This window comes from Squalius cephalus (genome assembly GCF_949319135.1).
Source record: "Squalius cephalus genome assembly, chromosome: 14".
Classification (NCBI taxonomy): Eukaryota; Metazoa; Chordata; class Actinopteri; order Cypriniformes; family Leuciscidae; genus Squalius; species Squalius cephalus.
The window spans coordinates 9,812,352-9,835,407 of record NC_137135.1 but is presented as its reverse complement, the minus strand read 5'-3'; the positions used below and the strand labels follow the sequence as shown (position 1 = coordinate 9,835,407).

General features: G+C 38.9%; 1 protein-coding gene across 2 annotated transcripts in view; it reads right to left on the bottom strand.

The window, feature by feature from the left end:
- il1rapl2 (interleukin 1 receptor accessory protein-like 2) overlaps positions 1 to 23,056 on the bottom strand; it is a 579,732-nt gene that overhangs the window by 365,084 nt on the left and 191,592 nt on the right. The window lies entirely within an intron of this gene.

Below are 23,056 nucleotides of genomic sequence, written 5' to 3'. Positions count from 1 at the left end.
TATGAGACGCAGGACAGCAACCCGAACATACAGAGAAGGCCAAGAAGGGGAAGGGCTTGTGTAGAGGCAATTTAAAGCCTGAGAAAGGTCCCACCTCTCAGGGTTGGCTCGACCAATAAGAAAGGTGGAATTTCCAAGCGGGAAATTCCTGTTTTATGGAAAGAACCATAAAAAATAGCATGTTTTATGGCTCTTTGTTTTAAGTGTGCTCCTTTGCATGTGCAGCTGGATTGGTCGCTGATGAAGAAACTATTAAAGATTCTTGTAAGACTAATATGTTGCGCAGCTACCGACATATCATATACACAATCATTTCAATCTTCAAAGTACCAATTTATAGAGACCAAACATGGTATAATTGAGGTTACATTGACAGTTCACTACACAAGACAGTAAATCATTCACACTGTGTCCTGGGTGCATGTTCATTTACAGATCAGTTTGTCCATAAATTAATGCAGGAAAGTCTGTTTTAAGGGCCATGGGTCTTTTCTATGGCCTCTGCTTATCAGTTACCTTCTTATCAGTTAGAAGCCATGGCAACTGAGGCCCTTCTTGCCCTAGTTGGGGGATGGGTCCGTAGATCCCAGAGTGAGTTTTAAAGATTATTTGTTAAATATAACAAATAATTGTGTCTGATTTGTCTCAGCTGTTACAATGTAAAAATACAGAGCAAACTAATTTTACGTAGCTTTATCGTATACAGACTAAACTTGGTACATGTCATCACAAGCATGACCTGAGGCGACATGCTGCGTTTCGGAGATAACTGGTCCGGACATACAAAAAATGGCTATTTTTGCGTATAACTTCTGAATGTTTTGTCCAAAAATCATAAAAGTAGATTTGGGACGTCCTGCTGAGTCGAATGATATCCAATTTTCCTATATTGGTTCCTATATTCCTATATTTTTTCCTATATTCCTATATCCTATATCTATATGATGTGATTTATACTTGGTTTTAATAAATAGAACATTAATTACATTGTTTTCTCTTTTTTTATGTAATGTAATGTAAAGTAATGTTTACTTTACTTTACTTTACTTAATGTGACAAATTTTATTTAAAAAAAAAAAAAACTGTGGGGAATTTCATAAAATGACCTTTCATGTAGTGTGTAACATAGCTCTAAGTGAATGTAAACATCCTGCAAAGTTTTAAATCTGAAAGTGCACCGTACATAAAGTTATTGTTTTTCAAATGTAAGAGTCGACTCTGAGTGATGAAATGAATTGTTTTTCAAACGAGTCATAAGCCGTTTCGTTGTGACATCAAGACGAAACATTAGCATATTGCCCGCCCACTTATCGCGCACAGACACCAGGGAAAACTTGAACCTCAAACCGGCAGCTGATTCCTGTGGATAATGGATAGCATCATGACGAGAAGACGCTGTGCTCTACAATGTGAAGGTAAAGGCAGTTTTTTTTCACTGCCCAAGGACGAGCATGTGAAGAATCAGTGGTTAAAATTTATCTTTACAATGATACCACAGCAGTATAATCCTAAACTTTTGTTGTATTCCGTTTTTTTCACTGACGACTGCTTCTCAAATCTCTGAGTTCAATGCAGGATTCGCAAACCGCTTGCTCTTGAAAGATGGTGTTCAAAATACTTAGTTTTGAGTTTTATAATGTGTAGGTCTCCTGCTAACTGGCTAACTCACGTTATCACTGTCTTACTTAAATACTTCTGCTAATCAGTTTGTGGGCCACTATTACCTAGAACTGTGTCTGTTAATGCAGATTGTCTGTTGTTCTCACTGCTTTGAGGAAAGATTAAAGGAGCATTTCACCCATGGGAACATTGATCTTTATTGAAAGTGGGTCATATATGTAGTCGAAATGTAAAATAAATTCCAAATTTGGTGCCTTCTTGACCAAGGAAAGACAGAAAGTAACTTCAGGACGCATTTGTATGAAAGACAACAACTCCCACAATGCACCACATTGTACAGCTCCGCAAGCCACTCCCACTAATCCAGAACAGCGCATAGGCAGAGGTATCCGCCTATCAGAGAAATCACTCTTCTGTCTACAAGGCTAGCTACCACCAGAGCTTGAAATTCATTTCATACAAAATGTCTAGTAAGTTGGCAAACTCATTAGTGAATTACTCCTCGTTTGTATTTCTTTCGAAATGGTGAATTATTGCATGGTACTGGGATGTTCAGTCAGAATATATGCGGTGCGAAACTAGGATGGTTCACAACACAAACGTCTGTGTCCTCGTCTGATTCAGAGATTTCGTCCAGGAGAAATTGTCATCGTTGAAATTCTTTGCAGCAGACGAACTCTATCTCTGTGTCCATAGGTGCGCAGTGAGAGCACAGGCACCACCAGTCCGCCCCAGCTCAAGCCAGTCCGGGCTCCTCGTCCGCGACAGGCAGGTCTTCTGCCTCCTGTTCCTCCATCAGCCTCAGCTGCTCTTCGCTATAATGCGGCTCGTAAAGGTAGCCACAAACACCTGATTCGAGCATCAGACTTTCGAAATCCTCTTCTTCCATATCATATTGAGTACCCTCCGCTATTGTCGTAACTTCACATCTGGCTCCACAGCGCCTGTTAGCTTAGCTTCCAAACAAGATGGAGGATATTGCTTTTAGTTTCAGAAAGTGAAGTCCCACCCACTGATCTATAATAGGTCTGTAACGTGAGTGGGTCCCACCCCCTGGGAAAGATAAGGAAGGAGTGATTGTAGTCTCAACCCCTCTACAAAGATATGGGACGTCCTGCTTAGAATGTAAGCAGGAACTGCAACACTGAAATCCTTATTTCTCCCGTCTCAGGGGAAAATGAGGGAATAATGCATGACCATTCAAAAATATGACTGGGTTTCTAATGATACAAGGCTTGATGCAAATGGGTGAAGTGTCCCTTTAAGCATGGAGCAAGATTTGTTTTACCAACGTTTATGTTACATCAGTCATTCACGCTAGAGCTCGGCTAATGTATACATTGCATACATGCACTGTTATTGATACAGTTTCCACGTGTTCACCGCAATATGTTATAAACATACTCTGTAAATAAATGAGTACAAGTAAAATAATTGTTTTGTTGATGGACATGCACTTGTTAATGCTGATGGTGAGGAATTACAGTTGCAATATCTCATAATGTCCCTCAAACTGAGTAGTGTATCACTGAGAAACGTACTGCTCGAGTTGTCCTTGCGCTGGAGGTTCAGGTTGAATAACTAGTTCTTTTTTTATGCCCCATCTGTTGTTCCTGGACTTTAAAGATATCCACCCCTTCATCTTCTCACTTATAGTGAAATATTATGACAACTGACTAGTGAGGACAATGTGTATGTGTGTGTGTGTGTGTGTGTGTGTGTGTGTGTGTGTGTGTGTGTGTGTGTGTGTGTGTGTGTGATGCACTAACAGTGGTATTGTGGGTGAGGAGAGGCACAGCTGCTGTGCTCAGGTACATTAAAATGTAATTAAAGAAGCTTCATTAGAGGCATGTCTTAGGAGAAGCACACTCCCTTCACTGAGTCACATGCACACATGCTCCACGGGCTTCCACATCTACACAACCAAACGCAAGAGTGTGTGCTTTAAGAGAGGATGGAACAAGAATGCTTTCAAAGCATTCAGGCATTAAAGTCTAATTAAATGATAGCTGTAATCATTTAAGAGACCAAATGAAACCAAAGTATGCTGGCATTGTATGCACATCTTTATTTCAGTCGACTGGAAACTGTCCGGCTCTTTTTGTGGTCGGCTCTTTTTGTGTCACCATGACCCAGTCCACATACAATTAGCAGCCGCAGAAAGACTTCCACAAAAAGAGTTAGATTCCCCATTGTTCACAAACTTCTGCACATGCATTGTTCAATATTGGGGTTAATTGAATTACATTTTCGGCAAGCAAAACAACTTACATTTTAAGATCATATTTGTAATTTGTTTCATGTTCTTTTTCTCCAAACTACGTACATGAAAGGTTTTTTTTTTCTGTTCAGACTGCAGTTGTTTGGCCATATTGATTGTGTACTTATGTGCAGAGGTTTAGAGCATCTGAGATCTTTCAAGTAATGAAAGTTTCACAGATTTTGAGTGCACAGTATCCAAATCTGAACTAGTTGAAATTTGGTGTGTTTTCACTTCACTAAAATAACAACAACAAAAACTCACACATTTGATTAAGAAGATATAAATATAAGATATAAGATATTGATTAACCCTCTGAGGTCTGAGCTGTTTTCTGGGCCCTGGAGGTGTTCTGACATGCTCTGACATTTCTGGTTATTTCTGTTACTTGTGACATTTTCATGGCTAAAGTCTAATTAAACTGTATTCAGCACAAACTCTGCTACAACAATATATCAACAGCATGTATGTAAAAGTTTGTAGTTTTGAGATAATGACATTTATGCGTGATTTGTGAAAACACAAAAAAAAATTCTCACTGAAATAAGGCCATGAAACCCATACTGATTATTTCTTCACAAGACTTTTGAAAATTGTATCACATAGCCTAGAATATTTGCTCCAAAACAATGTGAAAATCACCCTGACTGCTCATTCAGAGAAGACAATATATTGATTTAAAAATGTTACGACGTGTTTTGTGTTAGAAAGCCTTATGCGGCAGCTCATTAATATGTAAGCTTTTCTCACCTGAGAAAGACAAAGAACCTCCCCAACGGCCCTATTAGGAGCTATCCTAATATAGCTCCTAATAGCCCTGTCATTCTGAGCAACCTTGCACAATACTGTAAATGAGGAGATTTAAAAAAGAATGGCTTTTAAATTGTTTGGATTTATTTACAACACAACATAACCCAAAGATACACAACAAATGCCAAAAAAACACTTCAAAGACAGACCTTTGTGCCATTCCTAAAAACATTATACATACCTTTAATTTCCAAGGTGTTTGATTTTCACTTTACCATGTTCATGTTCCAGAGACTCATGTGAATGTTGAAGTCGGCAGGACTCAGTGGCATCTGGGCCCTGAAAAAAAAGTGAACATACTGATATCAAGAGAAAGGCCTGCACGATTTTGGAAATAAATATTAGATTTTTCTGGTTAAAATTGCTTTTTAAAGTTCACAAAATACACACACACACACACAAATGTTTCCAACAATATATAATATAATGAACACAAGGTTTGTTGTGCCTTGTAGGCATAAGCTATGCGCAGTGCTGGGTAAAATAATAATGACAATAGATAGCAGTATAAATCTTCCAAAATATTTCAGTAACAACCAAGCTAGAGAAAAATATATTGATTATCATGTTACTTCAAATGTTTCCATTCGTTATGATGATATGAAATGAGATAATAGTAAAAACATGAAGCCGTTTGGTGCGTTTTGCTTTTCAAATGTTCAAATGATACATTCAAACGCGATCGCGCTGCAAAATCTGATACATTCAAACGCGATCGCGCTCAAATATAAAACATTATGGTTACCATACATATCTACGTTTGACCAGATATCCACAAACACAGTAGGCTTAACAGTAAACACGGGTCTAAATATTATAATATTCCCCATATATCTAGCAACAGTTCAACTGCAATGTGACATTTATGCAACAATAACAAACTAATATGTACAAATTTCTTACCTTAAATCTTTATTGTCTTCAAATCGCGTTCTTCTTCTTCTGAGGTAGCCTAAATCCAATGTAAGCTCTGGTGCGTCTTTCAAACACAGTAAGGAGTAAGTTACGAAGTCTCTGCTTCTTTGTTTTGAGGTGATGAGGGCGTTTACAGGTCTGCGTTTCTCCGCATGGATCATTTGCATGTCAATCGCTCGTGCGCTCGTAGGCGTGTTCAAATTAAATTTAATGAGGACGCGTTTGAGAAACTGTACATGCCGCTGCTTTCGTATGGATTACTTAAAAATAGAATATTTGTTTTTTATATTATTTACATACTTTAAAAATAGAGATTCCAAGCGTTGTATAGACATGCGTTTCAAGTCTGTGTGACAAACATTCGCTGAGTTACAGGTCATTTTCTGTCGCGTTTCAGAATGAGTTTCACATTGAGAGAGACGGCAGAACGCGCATCATGTTTATTTTCTTTGTTTTACGGAAAACACAACATTTTGTTTTTATTATGAGTGTACACAAATAAAAGAAGACATTTAACAGCTTTGAATGATGTACAACACATGTAAAATCAAAATCAACAGAGTATTTTGCACTGATAAAAAAAAAAAAAAACGAGTAGATCACGCCGGCGTGATTGCCGACCTCAGGGGGTTAAGAATATATAAAACACGTCAAAACTCCACAAAGCACAACAATCGTATTAGAGCAGACAAATTCATTAATTATGTTGTGAATGTTTATGTTGTTTGTTATAGTTCATTTAGTTTACATCGTGTACAGTTCATGTCTGATACTGCTTGCCAGCATCATGTGTGTGCATTAATTAAGTTTCAAGAGGAAGAATTAGGATAGGCTAATCCAGTTTCAAGAAAGAAAATTAATCCTATTCAGAAATAACATAGGTGTATTGCCCAATTACAATTTTCATTCAAAGCTTTTATTGCAAATAATTTACTAAATTCTAAAAGTGAATAAATGTAAATTAACAAAAATTTAAGTTGCATTTACAATTCTGTATAGCTACCCACCCCTACTTCCCATGCCCCTGTAAAAAGGGGGTAAATGTAGTAACAGCATGGTAAAAACACAATAACATTTAAAACTCTGAAAATGAGGTACATTCACCCATTAATGAAAAGTTACTGATCCGATACAATATGGTTTTATTTGAAAAATATTAAGTTATGACTGTTTTATAAGCTTACGTTCACTTCATGCCATACTTATATTTAATTTATTTTATTTAATCCAGAGAATGATGCAAAAATAAACTAAATTTAATACAGACTTGGTCTAATGTGTTTATTGTATATTTATTTATTTTTTATTTTGATCCTAGAGGCAATATTATTGACTTGAATACACAGACACTTTTGGATGAGAACTGAACTGAGCTGGTGATGATGGCATCACTGTTTTCTCCACAGCTGCTTGAACTTTATGCAGTTATTGAACCAAACTGAATCAACACTAAACTGATTTTAACTAATGACTGTTTACTTTAGACTGATGACTGTCTTTTTAGACTTATTTACTACATAATTGAATTCTCTTTGCATCCTTGAATCATTATTTTCATATTTATCACTGTAAAGCTGCTTTGAAACAATCTGTATTATATAAAAGTGCTATATAAATAGAGGCGACTTGACTTAACTAGACATTAATAATAAAAAATCCAAAGTGGATTGGTAATTGAGCACATATATTACCAAACAAAAATATTATACATCACTGCCTTTTTGTTGTATAAATTTGAATTTGGGACACCTTGCCATATGTGAACTAAATCGAGGTTTAATGACATTCCCAGTATTATTTTTTTAATTAAATTTCATACAGTATATAATACAACTGAGATGGTGATTGGTGCGATTAGAATACTGATTTGATTATTCAAAATAGGCTGAGATATATTCGAGATTTGTCCTTTAGAGATCAACAAATGAATGAAACATGGTATTTTGCTTTCTGGAAAGAGTTTTTTTTTTTTTTTTTTTTTTACTTATTTTATTCTTTTTAAATACCAAAGCAAAGCTTTAGTCGTGGCAATCATCATTTTTGACAATCATCATATTGCTGATTCCATCCTTTATTTAAAAAATAGGCTATATGTGACCATGGACTTTTAGTTTGTTTTCAATAGTTTCTGTCTCCCTTTGTTCATTTTCCCGCCACTCCTTGGTCGTCATGGTTTCTGTCATTATGAGTTCATGTGTATCAGCTGTATATCGTTAATTACCTCGTTTGTATTCACTATAAGTTCCTCTTCACCGTCATTCCATGTCCAGTCATGTTTATACCTTGTGCGTGTATTTCTGCTACCTGTTTGGATTATAAGTAAACTTTATGTTGGAACCTTAATCTTCTGTGTCTTCATCTGCCTGCCTGCACACACCCGTAACAATATAATTTCAATGTACACTAAAATCCATCATGCTTATGCTAATATTCTGTCATGATTTACACAATAATTATTTGCTAAAATGCACTGAGAATACTACAATTTAACTCTGATCAATGTGTAATGTCCCTTTTCATTGTTATTCTGTTTTCATTGGCATATCAGGAAATTACAAGTGATGGCGAAGTGAAGCTTTCTGAACCAGCGAAGCTTTCAACACAATTGTTTTGGTAAAAGATTAATTACTCAAAGCTTTTCAAATCAGAACTCGACGAGGACCTCTGCTGGTGAAAGTGAGGGAAACCATTGTGTCGCGAAATGTTTCACAACCGACCAACACATTAATCTTAAAATCAAAAATTAATGAATGAATCAATGGATAGATGAATAAATGAATTAATCAATATATTGTGTCGCCATTTTTTAATCAGATCACATGGGTGTGTGTGAAACGAAGCTTCGGATGTCATTGGTCACGTGATTTTGATAGAATGAATCAAGCATCGATATGACGCTTCACTGAAAATTGTTTCATTATTTTGACACGCACCTTTGGAGCTTTGGTGTCACGGCTAACATCACTAGTAATTACAACGTATACATTGTTATACAAAAGAATAATTTAAACTTTTACGAAACGCAATGAACACGGTCATGTTAACTTGCTTTCTGAGGCGGATGCCTGCTGTTTGGGAATATAGTCGTCTAAGACAGTTCTGGGAGGTAATTATAATGAAAAACCTTGATGACAGACTTTGCTTAGGCCTTTCAGAATGATGAAACCAGCTTTTCAAATGCTGTGCAACGAGATCAGTCCGCTGATTGGTCCAGTTATGCCATCCCATCGCAAAGTCACATGTCTTTTTTGAAGCGCATCAAGAAATATATTCTGTAAATGTGTTTCCATCATAGTTCATGCACATTTACTTGTCGGATAAAAAAATATATCCAACTAAGTTGAGTGCATATGTTTTTTATGCTCATTTTTAGAATTTATGCACATCTTGGCATTTTCATCCAGCGTTTTTTTTAATGTGATATCCTAAAATGCATATAAAAAAATAGATGGATGGGAACATAGTTTATGGTTGTAACATGGGATGGGTTGTAACTGTTGTGTGTCAGTTTAACCATTTACAAATTTAAAGACTCATCATCATCATTATCCTAACGAATTGGCCATTAATATTACAGATGCCCTGTGGTAAAATTACATTACTCCATCTACCCTTGTTAAAGTTAATCCCGTCATTGGCAAACAGCATCACAAAGTTGTGTGGTTGGAACGACAGCTCTTGACCTGTGGTTAGAAGCATAGTTTCTTGTTTGCATGACAAGGTTATAATCTGATTTGCATTCATATTGAAATCTGAAACTTAATCTGAACAAAGACATGATACTTCCACTAAAATAATCCAAACACAATCCAAATACCAATCCAAATATAACATGCCTTCTAGACTAACTCCTGATTATCTCTCTCTAAAAATCTTAATTTGGTTCATGCATTGTTTAAAGGTACATTGTGTATGAATTTCTCCCATCTAGCAGTGAAATTGTATTTTGCATTCAAATGAATAGTGCTCTCTAGTGCCTCACTTTTTCAAATGCGTGTTGCAACTACTGTAGCCGTTATGTACCAAGAAGCTATGACAACATGTCTTCCAATAGCAATTCATCAAGTTTTCTTTCGGGTCATGAGGTTCGTTATTTCGCTTTTTTGGCGACGAGGATTCCTTCTCCTGTGGCTCGGCATAAGTATGCATTATGAAGTACAGTACGGTGCAGCCTTTCAAATTTGCTGGGGCAGTGACAGCTGGTTTCAGTCACGTGACACTGGCTCTGAACGAAAACGCGTTGTGGAAACGCATTGAGGTAGGCTAGTGCTTTTTGTCCCTCTCTGCTATTATAGTTTTTCAAAATGCTAGAATCATAGTTTTCTTAAAACCAGTGTATTTATTCTGGTATTTATGATATAGGCAATGTCTGTATTTGGTATCTGAGAGGGGACTGAGGATCTGACCCATGTCAGGAATGCAGTAACAGTGTTTACTCATTTAGCCTGGTTTCCAGACAATATATATGTACTTGTTTTGTAATTATTAATTTGCTCATACAACCAAATTAATCAAGTTATATTTTGTAGAAAGAGAATTGTCAGTTTGAACATTATTCTGCTCTTCATAGCTGTTTGAGACATGCAAGACAATTGTGTTATGAAGGTCAACAACGCACCACATGTATCCACTAACACGTGCATACTTAGTATGTGCAATACTTTTTCAGGATTTATAGCACAATTTGTCAATATAAGATAGAAAACTGTTGACTCTCTCTTTTCTAGCACTTTAGACACTTCTGCTCCTTTGGGCTTAAATAAGATTAAGGAATATAGTCAGACGCCGTAATACAACGAGCATACTTGCACCCTTCAAGAGAGTGGCCCGTAAAATGGAGCACAGATGGAAGAATATTTCGCATTTCGTGGAAGTACAGTGTGACTGCATACAGAAAGGCCTTAAAAACTGCTAGATCTGCTTACTTTTCGACTCTCTTAGAAGAGAACAAACACAACCCTAGATATTTATTTGATAAATAACAAGAAACAAAGCTTCAACTTCAGACATTTCCAAACAGCTGTCATGGAACAGAAGAATGCAGATAAAGGTAAAATCCAAACAGAGTTTTATTGAGACACAATATTGGATCGATTGCTCCTGTCTGCCTCGCTGCCTGCTGTGAGTTAGTTTGCTTCGGTGCTGTAAGCTCCGTCTTAGCCTCGTATTTCTTTCTGTTTTGAACCATCATTTACTATCATTTCTAGTTGTTTATACTACTAAATACAGCTTACCCAACAGCTTACCCTGACGGAGAAGATTTCAGAACTAGAGACACGCATCCAAACTTTAATTGAGGATAGTAAGAGTGCTAGAGCTTTAGATACTATTTTGGATGCGCCTAGCATAGTGAACTCTTTACATGATGCGGTTCTGGCTGAGTTAGTGCCTGCGCAGCAAGGCAAATGGGTGACAGTGAGGGATCGCTCTAGTCGCGGATCAAAAAACCACTCTTCCGTTCCGATTACCATAACAAATCGATTTGCCCCACTCAGTGAAACACCCACTGAGAATACTGTTGATTGTGCCCTAGTTATTGGCGATTCTATTACACGGAACGTGAAAATAGAGACACCAGCCACCATAGTCACATGTTTGCAGGGAGCCAGAGCGCCTGACATCAAAGCAAATTTAAAAGTGCTGGCTAATGCTAATCGTAAATTCTCTAAGATCATTATTCACGTCGGCACTAATGATGTTCGACTCCGCCAGTCGGAGATCACCAAAATTAATATTAAAGAGGTGTGTGAACTGGCAAGTACGATGTCAAGCACTGTAATTTGCGCTGGCCCCCTTCCTGTTCATAGGAGTGATGAAATAGTTAGTAGATTGTGTTCACTCAATGGCTAGTTGTCGGGGTGGTGTCCGCGTAATAATATAGAATTCATAGACAATTGGAAAAGTTTTTGGGGCAGACCTGACCTGTTGAAAAGAGATGGTATTCATCCCTCCTGGGATGGTGCTGCTCTTCTCTCTAGTAATTTGGCTCATAGTCTTAGAGATAAAAAATGACAAATTGGGCACCAGGTCAGGAAGCAGGCAGACTGGCTTAACCGACCGTCTGCTAGCGGCCTCGCGTCACCAAGGTCAGATAAATCCCATCACATAGAGCCTCTTTCACCTAGATATCATCATATAGAGACTGTGTCTGTTCCCCGAATTTGGAAATCCAAAAAACGTCCAAACCCATCTAAGGTTAAATATTTAATTGATGTTCAACAAATAAAAAACAGATATAATACAGATGAGCAAATGCTAAAGCTTGGGTTGCTGAATATTCGATCGCTTACTTCAAAAGCACTCATTGTTAATGATATGATTTCAGATAATAACCTAGATGTGCTGTGTTTGACAGAAACCTGGCTAAAACCAAACAATTACATTACTTTAAATAAGTCCACCCCGCAAGATTACTGTTATAAACATGAACCTCGTCTGAAACGCAAAGGGGGAGGTGTTGCTGTAATTTATAGTAATATTTTCAAAACCACTAAGAAATCTAGTTTTAAATATATTTCTTTTGAAGTGTTGGTGCTTAATGTAAAAATATATAGTGCAAACGATAAATCACGTTTGAGATTTGTGCTGGCTACTGTATACAGGCCACCAGGGCACCATAAAGATTTTATCAAAGAATTTACGGACTTTCTATCAGAATTAATATTGACTGCAGATAAAGTACTAATTGTTGGTGATTTTAACATACTGTAGATAATGAAAAAGATGCATTGGGATTGGCATTTAAAGACATTGTAAACTCAATTGGAGTTAGACAACACGTGTCAGGACCTACTCATTGTTGTAATCATACTCTAGGATCTAATATTATCACATGGAATAGATGTTGATGCCGTTGAAATTCTGCAGCAGAGCGATGACATCTCAGATCATTATCTAGTCTCATGTAAATTACATTTAGCCAAGGCTGCAAAACCAACTCCGTGTTATAAATATGTTAGACCTATCACTTCTGCCACTAAAGATTGCTTTATCAATAATCTTCCAAATCAGTTTCATCATCTCAGCATCCCAGATAGCTTAGAAGAACCTGATATTGCAACAGAAACTTTTAACTCTCTCTTTTCCAGACACAGTTGCTCCGTTGCGCTTAAACAAGATTAAAGAAAATAGTCCAACGCCGTGGTACAACGAGCACACTCAGGCACTTAAGAGAGCAGCCAGAAAAATGGAGCGCAACTGGAAGAAAACAAAATTAGAGGTATTTCGGATTTCATGGGAGGAGAGCTCGATTACTTACAGAGAGGTCAATTAGTCAATTACAGGCCGATCTCAAATCTGCCTTTTCTGTAAAATATATTAGAAAAAACAGTATCCTCACAACTGTGTTCCTTTCTTGAAAGAAATGATATCTGCGAGGATCTTCAGACCGGATTTAGACCGTACCATAGTACCGAGACAGCTCTCGTTAGAGTCACAAATGATTTGCTCTTATCTTGATCTTAGTGCTGCATTTGACACCATTGACCACAACATTCTTTTAAATAGACTCGAACATTATGTTGGCATTAGTGGAATTGCATTAGCATGGTTTAAATCATACGTATCTGACCGTTATCAGTTTGTAGCAGTAAATGAAGAGATTCCTCACGTAATAACCTAGAATACTGTCTAACACTTGATGGCTGCTCTGTTAAGTCTTCATCGTCGGTTAGGAACCTGGGTGTGCTCTTTGATACCAATCTTTCATTTGAAAGTCACATGTCTAATATCTGTAGAACCAAATTTTTCCATCTTAAAAATATGGCACAAATTACACCATATGCTCTCATTGACAAATGCGGAAACAATTAGTTCATGCGTTCATGACCTCAAGGCTAGATTATTGTAATGCTCTACTGGGTGGTTGCCCTGCACGCTTAATAAACAAACTACAGCTAGTTCAAAACGCAGCAGCTCGAGTTCTTACCAGAACCAGGAAGTATGACCATATTAGTCCGGTTCTGTCAACACTGCACTGGCTCCCTATTAACCCTCTGAGGTCGACAAACGCGCGGGCGCGTTTTGCTGGATTTTCTCCACATTGTAGCACTATAAACTTAAATTACTCAGTCATTTATAGTCATACAGAAAAAAGAAATATAAAAAAAGAATCTGTGATATTTCTCCTTTTGTATGTGTCCACTTACAATCAAACCAAAACATTGTGCTTTTGTAAAATAAAGAAAATAAACAGGGTGTGCATTCTGCCTCTCCGTCGCGGTGAACTTTTTTTTCTTGAGCACGTCTATAAACTGAAACAAAACTCAGCGAATACTTGTCACACATTTATGAGCCATATACCTTTACAAACATTTAAGTGTGTACTTTTAAATGATCGGATTCAAAACGAAAACAAATATTCTCTGTTTAAGTAATTTGTATAAAACCAACAAGATGTCCAGCTTCTCAAACGCTTCCTAATTATTTTTAATTCGGCCACGCCCACTCGCGCAAAAGAGATTCACATGCAAATCTCCACATGGAACGCGGACTCTCATTACCTCAACAACAAAACACTTCACTTTTCGTCGAGTTTGAAAGACGTGCCTGAGCTTACATTGGATTTAGGCTACCTCAGAAGAAGAAGAATGCGATTTGAAGACAAGAAAGATAAGGTAAGAAATTCTTACATAGCCTATTAGTTCGTTATTGTTGCATAAATGTCACGTTGCAGTTGAACTGTTGCTAGATATATGGGGAATATTATAATATTTAGACTCGTGTTTACTGTCACTGTGTTTGTGGATATCTGCTCAAACGTAGATATGTATATGGTAACCATAATGTTTTATATTTGAGCGCGATCGCGTTTGAATGTATCATATTTTTGATAGCGATCGCGTTTGAATGTACTGTATCATATTTTGGATGAAAGCAAAACACACCAAACGGCTTCATGTTTTTATTATTATCTCATTTCATATCATCATAACGGATGGAAACATTTGAAGTAACATGATAATCAATATATTTTTCTCTAGCTTAGTTGTTACTGAAATCTTGGAAGATTTATACTGCTGAAGAGGCAAGGGATTCCGACCGTTATTTATTGTTATTATTATTTTATCCGGCACTGCGCATACCTTATGCCTACAAGGCACAACAAACCTGGTGTTCATTATATTATGTTGGAAACATTTGTGTGTGTGTGTGTGTGTGTGTGTGTGTATTCTGTGAATTTTAAAAAGGAATTTTAAAAAGCAATTTTAACCAGAAAAATCTAATATTTATTTCCAAAATTGTGCAGGCCTTTCTCTTGATATCAGTATGTTCACTTTTTTTTTTTCAGGGCCCAGATGCCACTGAGTACAATGGTTTTAGGAATGGCACAAAGGTCTGTCTTTGAAGTGCTTTTTTGGCATTTGTTGTGTATCTTTGGATTATGTTGTGTTGTAAATAAATCCAAACAATTTAAAAGCCATTCTTTTTTAAATCTCCTCATTTACAGTATTGTGCAAGGTTGCTCAGAATGGCAGGGCCTGATAGCTCCTAATAGGGCCGTTAGGGGAGGTTCTTTGTCTTTCTCAGGTGAGAAAAGCTTACATATTAATGAGCTCCCGCATAAAGCTTTCTAACACAAAACACGTCGTAAAATTTTTAAATCAATATAGTGTCTTATCTGAATGAGCAGTCAGGGTGATTTTCACATAGTTTTGGAGCAAATATTCTAGGCTACGTCATACAATTTTCAAAAGTCTTGTGAAGAAATAATCAGTATGGGTTTCATGGCCTTATTTCAGTGAGAATATTTTTTTTATGTATTTTCACAAACCACGCATAAATGTCATTATCTCAAAACTACAAACTTTTACATACATGCTGCTGATATATTATTGTAGCAGAGTTTGTGCTGAATACAGTGTAATTAGACTTTAGCCATGAAAATGTCACAAGTAACAGAAATAACCAGAAATGTCAGAGCATGTCAGAACACCTCCAGGGCCCAGAAAACAGCTCAGACCTCAGAGGGTTAAACATTGCATAAATTTTAAAATATTGCTGATTATTTATAAAGCACTAAATGGTTTAGTGTACTAAACGCAGTACTACGGAACCGGGAACACTTCCCATAAATCCTGATGTACTCATTACATCATAAGAAGAATGGCATCTATGCTAATTTTAGTGTCTTTGTTTATCCCAAGGTTTTCCCACAGCCTGCCGGATCCAGGCCGTATCCAGATCTGACGAAGGACCTTCGCCTGGACCCGATGACAACGCAGTGCTGAAGTGCCAACTAGTCTCTCCCTATGGAGGATCCCTTTACCACTCCAGATAAAGTGTTGTCGGGAAAATTTGTTTCGCGTACCTACCCCGAAGTGACAAAATAAAATTCTGTATCAAAATTTATAAGGAAAGACCAGTACTTTGTTTAGGCTTGGTTTGTAGGGAATTACATATAGGGTAGCATTAGACAGAATTACGTCAATTAATGTCGATTTGTCCATTCTTTTCTGATTTAGACGTGTAAGTGACTGTACTAGTTGCGTCAAATGTAAAGCATCACATATGTCTCTTAACGCTGATGAAGGTGATAGCCAGTCCCATTTCAGAGGAGAATATACTCATTGGACAGTTTATGCAAAAAGTCAGACAGTAGAGCAGTTGCTCCAGCTGCAGTTGAGGGTGGGCGGTAACATCCTACCACAGTCAGAAAAGCGCCATTGGGGAGATTTAATTTAATGGCACATAATTCGAAGAATTTTGGCTTTGTTATTGATTCAATGGAACAACATTCCAACGATGCCTTAACATATATGGCTACTCCCCCTCCTTTACCCATACGATCCGTCCTAAAGAGATTATTGAGTACTGAGTGATTAAAGAGACGTAATTTGGAACAACCAGTCGGGGGAGGCTCGCGTTGTTTCTTGACGGGAGCAGCTCACGGCATTGGACGGGCGAGCCATACCGGCCGATGAATGAGGAACAGCATGATTTATGCCGCCTGACCAGGAGGGCCCGTGTTGCCTCTGGCGGGAGCAGCTCACTGCGCTAGGCGGACGGGCCTACTGGCTGACAAATGAGCAGCAAGATTTGGGAATGCCCGATCGGGAGGACTTACGCCGCATCTTGACGGGAGTAGCTCATGGCGTCAGACGGATGACCTCTGCCAACCGATGGGGGGGGGGGGGGGCAGTGAGATTAAAAGACACCCGATCGAGAGGGCCCGTATAGCTTCCGACAGGAGCAGCTCACGGCTTCGGGCTGGTGGGTCCTATCAGTCGACGGCGGAGTGACAAATTTTGGAAGCCCAGCCGGGAGATTTCTTGCTGTGTCCGCTGGGAAATCGGTGCTCGCTGGACAGAGAAAGAGGAGACCTAGATGCATGCTACGTCCACTGGGAGACCAATGCCTGCTGGACAGAGAAGGAGGAAACAGATACATGCAACGTCCGCTGGGAGATCAATGCTCGCTGGACGAAAGAGGAGAGAAAGAGGAAACATAGATGTATGCAACGTCCGCTGGGAGACCAATGCTCGCTGGACAGAGAAGGAGGAAACAGATACATGCAACGTCCACTGGGAGACCAATGCTGGCTGGACAGAGAGAGGAAACATAGATGCATGCTACGTCCGCTGGGAGACCAATGCTCGCTGGACAGAGAAAGAGGCATCAAGTAGGGATTTTAACGGGTGAGTTACGGGAATATTAATTCTGAATAGTGAGGTACTGGAGAGGAGACATCACTGCTGTGGCAGTGGAGAAAATTGCCAGGGAAACAGAGCTCCTGCGGGAGCAGAGGAGACATCACTGCTGCGGCAATAGACAAGATTAGCCAGAGAAACGGAGCTCCTGCTGGAGCAAAGGAGACATCACTGCTGCGGCAGTGGAGAAAATAGCCAGAGAATCAGACCTCCTGCTGGAGCAGAGGAGACATCACTGCTGCGGCAGTGGAGAAAATAGCCAGAGAAACAGAGCTCCTGCTGGAGCAGAGGAGACATCACTGCTGCGGCAGTGGAGAAAATAGCCAGAGAAACAGAGCTCCAGTGGGAGCGGAGGAGACTTCACTGCTGCGGCAGTGGAGAAAATAGCCAGAGAAACAGAGCTCCAGTGGGAGCAGAGGAGACTTCACTGCTGCGGCAGTGGAGAAAATAGCTGGAGAAACAGAGTTCCTGCGGGAGCAGAGGAGACATCACTGCTGCGACATTGGAGAAAATAGCCAGAGAAACAGAGATCCAGTGGGAGCGGAGGAGACATCACTGCTGCGGCAGTGGATAAACTTACCTGGAGAAACTGAGCTCCTGCGGTGTGTGGCTGAACAAAGGGAGTGGGGCTTGGCTGAACAAAGGAGAGTGGGGCTTGGCGGGCCGATGCTCGTCTTGTGCGTTAATCAAAGACGCGAGTAAAAGGAGGTGAGAGATGAAATCCTCGCAGGATTATGCACATCTGAAGTTTAAGTGGCCGAGCAAAGATAGCACTTCGCGTTTAGAACAATTTTGACTGTCTGGGAAGTTCATTTAGTGAAGTTCAAAAGAGATGGCTTATGGTAAAAGACAAAGCTTTGCATAAATTTGGGCACCTTGTATTTATTTAATTGTGTTTCACTTAAGGATTACTAAACTCTTGGCGTGAAACACACTGCTTGTATCTTTTTCTTTTTCATTTTTCTTTTTTTTTTTTTTTGATGTGGGTCACATTCCCTGCCGATTTTGTTCATTCAGAATCAGAAAAAACAATAGTGAAGCTGTGGTTTAAATTACTTCAAGAATAAAAAACAAAAACCATTTATGCTAAAAATGTAAGATTCTACGTAATTTTTGTAGATAAATTGCAGGACAGTGTTAACGATAGGTTCTCAATGATTCTGTGTGCAATCTGCACGTAATGTGCGACCTACTGTTTACGTGTGACGGCAAATCATTTGTACAGAAACGATTTAAAACGTGCATTCCCCCGATCAAAAATGAGTATCCAGATGGAATAACTGGCTCGTGACTCAACAACTGAAGCGATGCAAAGTTCAACCAGGGACAGAAACGAGAAGGGTTGAGCTGAGCACTCACTGAGTTGGCCCGGCAGACGTTGAGAGTATGGTCTGGCCGGGACTGAATCTGTGGCGCGGCTTACTTAGGGCCTGCTGCGGCGGCCTGACGAAGAAGGAAGACCCTTTCCTTCGCGTGAAGAGGGCGGAATTGCCTTACTGGCCATTCTCTATGACGGGAATTATTGGATGGACCGGTGTAAAGAAATACGCGGAAGGAGATCGCGGATGTTTCGCCCGCGCTGGTGATCCCGTTTCTTAAGCCTGACGCCCGCGAGATAACCAGAGGATTGCGGCAAAGTTTCCTCAAAGACGAAAGATTATTCATCGAACGGGAATTGCTCGATTCGGACATGTTAGGACGGTACTACGGGGCTAAATGCTGTTAAACTGTCAATGAACGGAGGTAAGTTTGCAGTATATATATATACACCTCTTACCTCGTTGATTGGGTTGATTAACAGAGTGTGGTCCATTCGTGTCTAATTAGGTTTGATTGTCTGAATGTGCTCCACGTGTGTTTAATTAGGTTTAATTATCTGAATGTGCTCCTCCCGAACTTTGTTAATAAAACATCATTTAGCACCCAAACTCTGGAATAGTCTTCCTAGCCTTGTTTGGGAAGCAGACACTCTCCGTCAGTTTAAATCTAGACTAAAAACACATCTCTTTAACCTGGCATACTTATTTCTCATTTCTATAATTCACATCCGTTAAGGGATTGTTTGGCTGCATAAATTGGGTCAACCGAAACCGGGAAGACTTCCAATAACACTCAATGTACTTGTTACATCGTAACAAAAAAAAAATGGCATCTACGCTAATATTAGTTTCTCTGTTTATTCCGAGGTTACCATAGTCAGTTGTATACGGTCCGTATCCAGATCAGATAGTGGACCTGCACCTACACAGAACCACTACGCAGCCCTGAATGTCGGCAGAGATTCTGTCAACTAGACAATATCTTGTGAAGGCCTCTTAGATCCTCCGCAATGACCACAAGAACCAGACAAGTCCTATGCACAGACCTATGGCCAGCTTCCTCTCCAAACTGGCATGACAAATCTCTTAGCACGCTATGAGACAAGAGACAAGTCTCTTAGCACGCTATGAAGACTCTAAAGGTATACCTTAACCCCCTGAGGTCGGCGGTATCGCCGGCGATACCAGCTTGCTTTTTTTTTATCAGTGTAAAAGAAACTCATAAATACTCTGAGTCCAAAGTCCATACTCTGTTGACTTTGATTTTCCATAGGAGTTTCATACATCAATCGATTCTGTTAAATGTGTATTATTTTTGTGTATACTCACAATAAAAACAAAGTGTTGTGCTTTTTGCCAAATAAAGAAAAATAAACACGAAGCGAGTTCTGCCTTCTCTCTGCCAGTGAAGTCCATTCTGAAACGCGTCCGAAAATGAACAATAACTCAGCGAATACTCAGTCAAACAGGCATACAGACACACAGGCATGAAGCTTGAATTCTCTTCTTTTAAATGAAGTAATTTATATAAAAAAACAAATATTCTCATCTTGTGAAATCTGTATTAAAAGAGAGCGATTCCAGTCGAGCTCATTACAGCTCATTCAAAAATAATGTGACACGCCCACGGAGAGCGCGCGCTATTCAAACGCAAATGATTGAGGCAAACCTGTGAACGCCCCCATATCAGCTCGAGAAAACACAAGTTTATTCAGATCATTACTTGTTTACACCGTCTCGCAGCGCTGTGAGGAATAATAATAATGGAAAATGTACCTCAGAAGTGCGGGTATATTGAGGAGCGAGCTGAGGAATACTGTAAGTTTTTTTCCTTCTCACGTGAATCGGGTTTCTGTTTATGAATGAATGAACGGCAGAGATGCGCGCTGTTTACCACAGCTCGCAAAAAGACAGTTTAAATTTAAATCGCGTGTGAATGAATGATGATGTTTTAGCAAACTGTATTGCTATACTGAGATGAGTAAAAATCGACTGAAATATGTTGAAATAAAATGTAGGCTATTTGTATAAGCAACGTATTAAACTGCAAATTAACATTTATATGCCCTAATATCTCATAAAAACAACGTTACAGTCAGGCGAAATATGAAAGACAACATTTTGTTGACTAGATTTGGGTACAGTTTTTACTGTAGAATATACTGCCACATCAAATAAGCTTTTGTTTAACAATTTCTATATATATAAAATACTATTTTGTCAAAAATAAAGTCATCAACTAAGATGTTAGCTGTTCTAATGTTGGCTATATTCAAACTAATGAATACATAGATAAAATGTAGGCCTATAATCATTTTTTTTTTATGTAATTATTGTTGTAATTGTACCCTTTTTAATAAAATAGCAAAACATATTTACAAAATAGATGTAAGCAAAATCTTAAATGGTCAATATAAGTCTTCTTCTAAATATATCTTTTGTCCTTGCATTGTGGCTCAGTCAGTGTCACACCTGAATGAATGGCTAATTATGCAGAGTGGGTGGGACATTGTATTCTCAGGTGTAAACCACTCCTCGTTCACGCCCCCCTCGCATATTGGCTTTCCAAGCAAAACCTGTTTTACATCAATTTAAATCAATGTATTGTTTTATGTGAACGATAAAGCAAGACTATTATCACATAATTTTGAAGCCACAACATCCATTAGTCAAAAGTCTTATTGACACATATTTATTATGAGTTTTGTGGTCTTATTTCAGCAGCTTTCTTTTTTTTTTTTTTCAATAACCACGCATAAACATTATTCTCTTAAAAATTAAAAAATATACATGCATGGTGATCACATATTTTGGTAGCCCTGTTTGTGCTATATAGAGTGAATTTACACCTTTGCCATTAACATGTTTATAAATAACTGAAAAAAGCACAAATGTCAGAGCATGTCAGAACACCTCCAGGGCCCAGAAAACCGCTCAGACTCCAGAGGGTTAACTAAAGGTATACTTTTTCTAGGTGTGTTCCCCTTAGGAAGTTGCTTAAAGGGATACTTCACCTCTGGAAAGATTAATGTGTATTTAAAATGGGTCATTTATGTAGTAGAAATGTGAAATTATTTTTTAATTTGGAGCCTTTTAGACTGAGAAAAGCCAGAAAATGTATTTTTGGCTCATGTGGATGAAAGACAACAACTCCCAGAATGTACTTGCTTCGCTGCCCTACGAGGCCACTCCCAAGCCACGCCTATCGGTAAGAGAGCGCAGTTAAACAACTAGGCTAGGCTACTAGTTGACTCGAAACTTAAAATAGGCAGTTTTATAGTGAATCTCCATTACGAGTCTGCCCGGGATTTCGAGATCGCCCAAAATGTCCGGGATTCGGCTTTTGCGTTCTACAGTCACCATTCATTATGTTTACTGTGGCGAGCAGGACGAGGCTGAGGGGCGCGGGAGAACAGCGCGAGGCCGGTGGCGTGATTACTGATAAGCGACACCTGTGAGACGCTCCAGACTCGTAGGCTCTCTCACGGAGGAGCGGGAATTTTCTTAGCAATGCTAAAACGCACATCAACCAATCACTTATTTAGCGTACATGTTAACACTACATTCAGATTCACCAATCGGAATGAATTCAGCTAGATTGAAACAAAAGGTGTGCATGTAAACAATGAATGGCGACTGTAGAAAGCAAAAGCCGAATCCCGGACATTTTGGACGATCTCGATGGCCGGACATGTCCGGGAAAAAGAGGATGGTAACCCCTACTACTCAGCTTTCTCCACAGAACAAAAGCCTGTTAGCTTAGCTTCTAAAAAAAGATGGCTGACACTATTTGTACATTCTGTGAGTGAGATCCCACCCCCTATGGGCGGGTTGAACACATGCGGAACTAGCTCCTACTACTGTCTGTAGTTTCTAGCCTCTGGCCAAAAAATCCTCACAACACGCGAAACATATAACCAACAGCTACAATGGTGGAGAAAAATGACAGAAAGAGGGAAGCCCCCAGCAGCTGAATTTCGAGGCGGAGGGGGTTGCTCTGTTGAGTTTGTCTCGACAAAGTCTGACCAACAAGATCTAAAAGCTGCTGAATTTGCTGCCATGGCAGGTAATTCTTTTTTTTAATTGCAGGTTCTGACATGGTAGCCAGGGGACTAAAGTTTTCACGGATGAAATAGTGCACATACAATAAATGGCTCCGCGGACGGTCCCGTCTTTGATTTAGCACAACTATTCACTGTATCGCTGCCATCATTTGACCAAGCTCCCCACCACAATCATTCGCTTTAAAAAGACTCCTAAGCCTTTCCTGAATAATGGTTTGTCAGCTGATGTAGTACCTTTGGGTAATATAATTAAAAAGCTAACAACCATCAGTGTAATGACAATTTTATTCTTTGCATCTTTGCAACTTCAATTAGCCTAATTGTACACTGGGTGTATTATAACTTCAGAATTATATTCGTATAGACTGAAATGTAAAGAAACTTTTTGCAAAGTGGTGGCCAATAAGGGGAGTGAACCGT